This window comes from Herpailurus yagouaroundi, unplaced genomic scaffold (assembly GCF_014898765.1).
Source record: "Herpailurus yagouaroundi ecotype Mexico unplaced genomic scaffold, PumYag 218, whole genome shotgun sequence".
NCBI classification, from domain to species: Eukaryota; Metazoa; Chordata; class Mammalia; order Carnivora; family Felidae; genus Herpailurus; species Herpailurus yagouaroundi.
The window spans coordinates 2,133,428-2,141,291 of record NW_024412449.1 but is presented as its reverse complement, the minus strand read 5'-3'; positions in this window follow the sequence as shown (position 1 = coordinate 2,141,291).

The window sequence follows — 7,864 nt, the reverse complement described above, 5'->3', positions numbered from 1 at the left end:
GATACCTTTTCCATTCTCAATTCTTTTTTTTTTAATGTTTTATTTATTTTTGAGAGAGAGAGAGGCAGAGTGCAAGCGGGGAGAGGCAGAGAGAGAGGGAGAGACACAGAATCCAAAGCAGGTTCCAGGGTCTGAGCTGTCAGCACAGAGCCTGATACGGGGCTCAAACTCACAGACTGTGAGATCATGACCTGAGCTGAAGTTGGCTGCTTAACCGACTGAGCCACCCAGGCGCCCCACCCCACTCTTAGTAATATATCTTGCACATATCCACACATATACCAAATAACATTCCAGGTCTTCTGTGTGTGTGTGTGTGTGTATGTGTGTGTGTGTGTGTGTATGTGTGTGTGTGTGTGTGTGTGTATGTGTGTGTGTGTGTGTGTGTGTGTGTGGTATTGTTTGAAATACAAAAGACTGGAAAGAATCTAAATGGCCGTTAAATAAGCTATCTCCGTACAATGAAATATGCAGCATGTAAAGAGCATTGTGTATTGGTGTGAAATAGTCTTCAAGATACATAATCATGTTTTTTAAAAACTAAGTTGCAGAATGTTCATCAGTGCAAAATGGGGTAAAGAGAGCAACTAGTTACAAGATAACAGACAGTGTAAAAGTAAGGGTAGCCTGAAAGGGTTGGCCAAGTGACAATCCATCCAACCAGTGGCATGGGGTAGCAATTACCCACAACACAGACAAGAACCTTATTAGCTCCGCCAATACAGACACTATGGTTACAACCAACAGCAGCCTCGCTATGGTTACCACCATGAGAAATGATCCCAGCTTTTACTAAAACCCTTTATTCCATTAACATGACAAAAGTGTGTGTATCTTCCACTGGTCATAGCTTTACATCTGATTTCAGAGAGTAGATTATTAACTTTTTGCAACTTGTGACTTAAAAGAGAGAGAGAGAGAAAGAGACAGAGAGAGAGAGAGAGAGAGAGAGATGTTACTAGAAATGTGATGGTTGCCAGGAATAAATACTCCACTAAAAAGATTGTGGATTATATTGCTTGTCTTCTACCTCAGATTCTTTTTGTTTCATGTTTTAACAGTGCTTTGAACTTGGTGAATCTTTTGTTTGACCTCCAGGAGTTAAGTCTTTGTTTTCCACAGGAATACAAATTTTAAGGTAGAAAATGCTTGCTTTTACTTCGTAAGATAAGGAAGTATCCATATACACAGATGTGCTCATTCCTAATTTTTTTTAGAGTCTCTTTATTTTGAGGGAGAGAGAGAGAATGTGAGCAAGGGAGAGGCAGAGAAAGAGAGAGAATCCCATGCAGGCTCTGCCTGCTGTCAGAGCAAAGCCCTACGCAGAGCTCAATCTCACGAACCGTGAAATCATGACCTGAGCCAAAATGAAGAGTCAGACGCCTAGCCGACTGAGCCACCCGGGTGCCCGCCATTCCTAAATTTTAACAGAGGTTAGTACAATCAACTCATGAATACACAACTATGCTTACTTGTAATGTATTGTACAGAACATCAGCAGTTGAAAGGTAAAACAATTGTACGGTATTTCCTGCAGCTTTTTTTTGTAATGATCGTGGTATTTTATGTTTATTCACTGCAGGTGTGAGTCAGCTCCATGATATCCCTTTTTAGAGGGATATCATGAATATTAGCTATAAAATGAGGAAGAAATCCTCAGTTTCAGTGTCTTGATCTAGTGTTAGGGCAACATTAAGGCACACAATTATTTTATAATAAGCCGTTGGCTTTTTGCTAACTTAAACATATCAAGTCAAAATTCACATGTTACACAAAAGTTTAACTCTGTAAGTGTTCCTCTTCCCTTTTCAATTGTATGTATATCATGCTGCATTCTGATTACTTGCTCTCATGGTATTTAATGTGGATTGATTTTACAATGTTCTATTCACTTTCAAATGTGCACCTCAGCTGTTTTCTCTTCTGTAAATACAATGATGCTGTAATCTCCTTTTAGAATGGCCATTTTATTTCAGATTTTTTTTTAAATGGTTATTCATTTTTGAGAGAGTGAAAGACAGTGCATGAGCAGGGGAGGAGCAAAGAGAGAGGGAGACACAGAATCTGAAGCAGGCTCCAGGCTTCGAGCTGTCAGCACAGAGCCCGATGCAGGGCTGGAGCACGTGAACCAGGAGATCATGATCTGAGCCAAAGTCGGACACTTTAACCTACTGAGCCACCCAGGTGCCCCTATTTCAGATCATTTTAATGGTCATTAAATTGTTTCATTCAAATAAAATACTTGTAAGATAAAAAAATCGAAGTGGATAAACAAGATATGAAAATATGATGTAATCCACAGTGAAAAGAAATTAAATAGACCCCTATATATCAATACGGCTAGATCTTAGAAATTTTATTTCAAAAGGCAAGTCACAGAATATGATAGATAGTATAATGTCATGTTTAAGGATTTAAAAACATACTCTGGGGGCACCAGATTTAATTAAAATTAAATCTGTTTTGGGGACACCTGGGTGGCTCAGTCAGCTAAGTGTCCAATTTGGCTCAGGTCATGATCTCACCGTCTGTGGGTTTGTTTGAGCCCCACGTCGGGCTCTGTGCTGACAGCTCAGTCTGGAGCCTGCTTCAGATTCTGTGTCTCCCTCTCTGCTCCTCCCCTGCTCACATGCTCTCTCTCTCTCTCTCTCAAAAATATTAAACATTAAAAAAAATTTTTTTAAACAAAAATCTCTTTGGGGCACCTGGGTGGCTCAGTTAGTTTAGCGTCCTACTCTTGACCTCAGCTCAGGTCACGATCTCACCATTCGTGAGTTCGTGCTGAGCATTGGGCTCTGCACTGACAGCGTGGAGCCTGCATGAGATACTCTCTCTTCCTCTCTCTCTGCCCCTCCCCGGCTCACTTTCTCTTTCTCTCAAAATAAATAAACATTAAAAAAATTTTTTAATCAAATCTCTTTGTTATTTACTAACTTTTTAGTCTTAAAAAAGTATAGCTTTTTAATGATTTGTTGTGAAAATAGATTTGTCAGTATAGGAGGGTAAAATATAAGTTTATTGACTTGATTTAGACCTTCAATATTTAGTCATAAAGTATGTGAGCCTCTATTTGTAATCTATCCTAGACTACGAAAACGTAAGGAACTGTCTAGAAATAAATGATAATTTTCAGTTAGCAATTTTCAGTTCTGAGTGGTGGAAACACAACCATTTTACATTAAACTATTTGTTGTATTTTATGATCAATTAAAGTTTTTTTTTTAATGCCGAGTGGTTAGTTTTATGATATAGTATAATGGGTGATACTTATTTTCTCCTTTATCATTTTCTCAATTTTAATATAATGAACATGTGTTGTTGTTGTTGTTGTTGTTGTTGTTGTTTTAATCAAAAAGAACAAAAAGGATTTCAAAATGTAAGCAAGCTGTTTGGAATGAAGGCAATTTTAAGAACCTGATCCTTGTATGGGCCTGTTTGAGCTTTTTAATATTTAAAGGAAAAACCGCTCCCACAGGCCCAGTGAGTCCTTCACTGACGTGCACCAGTCATAAGTACAACAGGGGTTTGGAATGTAGGAGTTAAAGAGAGAAAGGACAGATCTGGTCAAGTCAGTGGACTTCTAGGAACACAAACACACCCCAACAGGGATGGACAGTGGAGACGGGGAGCGGGGGGACCGGCAGTCAAGAATCTTAGGGCACATGAACTCAACCCTACCTTATAGGATATTGCTGTCCAGTGTCTTAATTCTAGCCAGGATTCCTCCACAATTTGACATTATTTTTAAACTTTTATACAATGTTTGCTTAGAGTTACTGACATATTTATAAACGTGTTCATCATTAGTTCACACGCCTCATGTTTCCATATGGGTTCACTTTCCATTTGGCTGAGGTAAATCCCTTAAAATTTCCTTTTGTGAAGATCTGTGGGTGGTGTAATCTCTGATATTTGTATCTGACTGAAGTTCGGGGAGTTTTTTTTGTAATATATATTTTTTTTACGTCTAGCCCATTCTTGAAATATATATATATATATATATATATACACACACACACACTTTATATTTATATATTTATATATTATATTTATATATATATTTATATATTATATTTATATTATATATATGTGTATATATATATATATATATATATACATATATATGTAGTTAAGTGGATTAGAATTGTAGCTTATTTTCTCTAAGCATAATGAAGATGTTTTGCTTCTGGCTGGCATCAGATCTTCTGCTGTTGAGAAGTCAGATAACAATCAATGGTGCTCCTTTATAGGTGATGTGTCTTTTGTCCCTAAGTGCTTTTAAAATCTCTTTTTCTCTGGTGTTCTTCAATTATCTGATGATGTGTCTAGAGATGGGTTTTGTTTCTATTCACCCTGCTTTGGATTCACTGGAATTTCTGCCTTAAAAATTTTTTTAAGTGTTTATTTATTTTTGAGAGAGAGAGAGAGAGAGAGACAGACAGACAGAAAGACAGAGCGTGAGCAGGGGGAGGAACAGAGAGAGGAGACACAGAATCCGAAGCAGGCTTTAGGCTTTGAGCTGTCAGCACAGAGCCCGATGTGGGACTTGAACTCACAAACTGTGGGATCATGACCTGAGCTGAAGTAGGACAGTTAGCCCACTGAGCCATTCAGGTGCCCCCAGAATTCCTGCATTTAAAGATATGTTTTCAACACTTGTGGAAAATTCTCAGTTATCATGAATTTGGATATTTTCTTTATCTTTTTTTTTTTTTTTATTTTTTTTAACGTTTATTTATTTTTGAGACAGAAAGAGACAAAGCATGAACGGAGGAGGGGCAGAGAGAGGGAGACACAGAATCGGAAGCAGGCTCCAGGCTCTGAGCCATCAGCCCAGAGCCCGACGTGGGGCTTGAACTCACGGACCGCGAGATTGTGACCTGAGCTGAAGTCAGACGCTCAACCGACTGAGCCACCCAAGCGCCCCTCTTTATCTGTTTTTTAAACAGCTTTATTGATATGTAATTTATGTGCCACAAAGTTCACCTGTTTAAAGCGTATCATTCTTGAAAGAACAAATATTGTTAAAATGTCTGTACTACCCAAACAATCTGCACATCTAATGTACTCCCTAACAAAATACCAACAGCATTTTTCATAGAACTAGAACAAATAATCCTAAATTTTGCCTGGAAGCACAAAAGACCCTGAATAGTGAAAACAATCTTGAAAAAGAAAAACAATTCCAGGTTTCAAGTTAGACTACAAAGCTGTAGTAATCAAAACAGTATGGTACTAGCACATAGATTATTGGAACAGGATAGAAAGCCAAGAAACAAAAGAGGCAAGAACAGGCAATGGGAGAAAGACAATCTCTTCCACAAATGGAGTAAAAGAATGAAATGGGACCATTTTCTTACACCAAACACAAAAATAAACTCAAAATGGATTAAATACCTAAATGTGAGACCTCAAACCCTGAAAATCCTAGAAGAGCACAGGCAGTAATTTCTCTGACAAGGGCTGTAGCAATAATTCTCTAGACATGTCTCCTTAGGCAAGGGAAATAAAAGCAAAAATAAAAAGCTTCTGCACAGCAAAGAAAACAACCAAAAGAAATTAAAAGTCAACCTACTGAATGGGAGAAGATATTTGCAAATGACATATTTGAAAAAGGGTTGGCATCCAAAATATGTAAAGAACTTATACAATTCTACACCAAAATAATAATAATAATAATAATAATAATCCAATGAAAAATGGGCAGAAGACATGAACAGACATTTCTCCAAAGAAGACATACAGATGGCTAACAGACACATGAAAAGATGGTCAACATCACTCATCACCAGGGAAATGAAAATCAAAACCACAATGAGATACGACCTTTCATCTGTCAGAATAGCTAAATTCAAAAGCACAACAGACAGCAGTGTTGGCAAGGATGTGGAGAAAAAGGAACCCTTGTGCATTGTTGGTGGGAATGCAAACTGGTGCAGCCAGTGTGGAAACCAGTATGGAGGTTCCACAAAACATTTAAAATAGGACTACCCATACGACCCAGTAATTGCACTACTGGGTACTTACCCCCCAACTATGAAAAAGCTAATTCAAAAGGATGTATGCACCCCTGTGTTTATTGCAGCATTATTTTTCAATAGCCAAGATATGGAAGTGACCCAAGGGTCCATTGATACATAAATGGAGAAAGATGTGGTAATATCTACAAGGGAATAGTGTTCAGCATAAAAACGAATGAAACCTTACCACGTGCGGTGACATGCATGGAGCTGGAGAGTATAATGCTGAACAAAATAAGTCATAGAAAGATAAATACTGTATGATTTTTACTCATATGTGGAGTTTAAGAAAAAAACAAATGGACAAAGGGTTCCCCCTTTGAGCGAGACAAACCAAGAAACAGACTCTTAACTTTAGAGAACAAACTGATAGTTACCAGAGGAAAGGGAGGGGTGGGGAATGAATGAAACAGGTGATGGGGATTAAGAGTACACGGATTTGATGAGCACTGAGTGTGGAAGCGTTGAATCACTGTATTGTACACCTGAAACTAATATAACACTGCATGTTAACAATACCAGAACTAACATTTACCACTTAATAAAGAAATAAATGAAGTGTATAGTTCCATGGTTTATAGAATATTTAGCGTTGTACACCATGACTCTGATTTAATTTTAGAACACTTTGCCTCCAAAAGAATCACTGTACCTGTTACTAGTCACTACTATGCATCTCTATCCCACCTGTTTAGTTCAAGGAGACCACTCGTCTACTTTCTTTTCCCAGAGATCGGCCATTTTGAACATTTCATAGAGTGGCCTAGCTGGGAAACTTCATGTAAATAGAATCCTACAATACGTGACAATTTGTTAGTGGTTTATTTCATTTGCCATAAGGTTTTGGGATTCATTCACGGCGTAGCACCTTCTTATTTCCAATTAATATCCTATTGTATGGATCTACCACATTTTGGTTTTCATTCGTGACTTGGGCTATTTTCCCTTTTTGGCTATTGTGAATATGCTGCTATGAGCACCTGTATGTAAGTTTTTGTGTGGAGGTATGTCTTTATTTCTCTCTTGCCAATACTTAGTAATGGAATTTCCAGGTCCTGTGTTAACTCTCTGTTTAGGATTTTTTGAGGAACTCTCAGACTGATTTCCAAAACGGTTGCATCATTTTCCATTCCCACTAGCCGTGTGTGGTGGCTCCAGTTTTCCATCCCCAATTATCCCTTTTTGGAAAGATGACTAGATGAATACTAGACATTCTCCCTATATCCAACATAACTCATAACCTCTCATTTTTTCAATCTCTTTGTATTCCAAATAAATCCTTTCACTCTATCATCCAGTTCACTAGTTCTGCCTTCAGTGGTAGAACCCGTCTTCCAAATGAGTTGTTTGTTTTTTTTTTTACTTTCAACCATTAAAATTTTAGGAAGGCTCCACACCCAGTGTGGGGCTTGAACTCACGACCCTGGGATCAAGAGTCAGACGCTCTACCAACTGAGCCAGCCAGGGCACCCCCTCAACCATTAAAATTTTAATTTGGAGAATTTCTATGTGGACTTTTCTCAGTTCTGTCAAATTATTCCATGCTCACGTTTTAAGCTTGTCATATATTTATTTAAACCTAGTGTATTAGGTAGCCCAGTCTGCCATAACAAAATACCATAGATGGGATGGCTTTAACAACAGACATTGATTTTCTCACAGCTTGAAGACTGGAAGTCTAAAGTCAGGATGCAGGCATGGCAGGGTTCCTGGCGAGAGCACCTCTTTACCAAGTGTTAAGATGGGAGAGAGAGAGAGGGAGGGAGGGAGAGACGGAGAGATGGAGAGACAGAGAGAGAGAGAGAGAGAGAGAGAGAGAGAGAGAGAGAGAGAGAGAGAGAGAG